The sequence below is a fragment of the Monopterus albus genome, unplaced genomic scaffold (assembly GCF_001952655.1).
Source record: "Monopterus albus unplaced genomic scaffold, M_albus_1.0 scaffold2.1, whole genome shotgun sequence".
NCBI lineage: Eukaryota > Metazoa > Chordata > Actinopteri > Synbranchiformes > Synbranchidae > Monopterus > Monopterus albus.
The window spans coordinates 2,540,682-2,541,118 of record NW_018127882.1 but is presented as its reverse complement, the minus strand read 5'-3'; the positions used below and the strand labels follow the sequence as shown (position 1 = coordinate 2,541,118).

General features: G+C 44.9%; 1 protein-coding gene across 5 annotated transcripts in view; it reads right to left on the bottom strand.

Annotated features, from left to right (window-relative positions):
• Nucleotides 1–437, bottom strand: part of ldb2a (LIM domain binding 2a) — a 93,693-nt gene that overhangs the window by 28,188 nt on the left and 65,068 nt on the right. The gene's annotated exons all lie outside the window — the stretch shown is intronic.

Sequence of the window (437 nt, the reverse complement as noted above, 5' to 3'; positions counted from 1 at the left end):
GGAGGACGAAAGAGGAAGGGGAGGGTGGCGGTGGCTGAGGAAAGCGAGGCAAGGCAGAGCTGATTGAGATTCGGGCCTCCAGAGCTGCAGGCTTGCTGCTGCTGCTGGGAGCTCAGGGAGAACACACTCAGTTATTGGAATTCTTTTTTTTCTAATGAATTAATTCTTCTCATCCAATTTAGGTGAAGATGAAAAGAGAACAGCGCTGTGAGCATCAAATTTAGCTTTTTGTTGACCGGGCCTGGGCCGTTTTGTTTCTATTCTGTATGGTTAATATCAGACACTCACAATATATTGTGTGTTTTTTTTTCTTTCTTTTTAGGGAGCCTTGTTTACAAAAACCAAACAGCAACGTAAAAAGAGTGCCCGTGTGTTTTACTGAGGAGGTTTCATACTCATTTACTGATATGATGGCACAAAGAGCCCCCCCCCCCCTT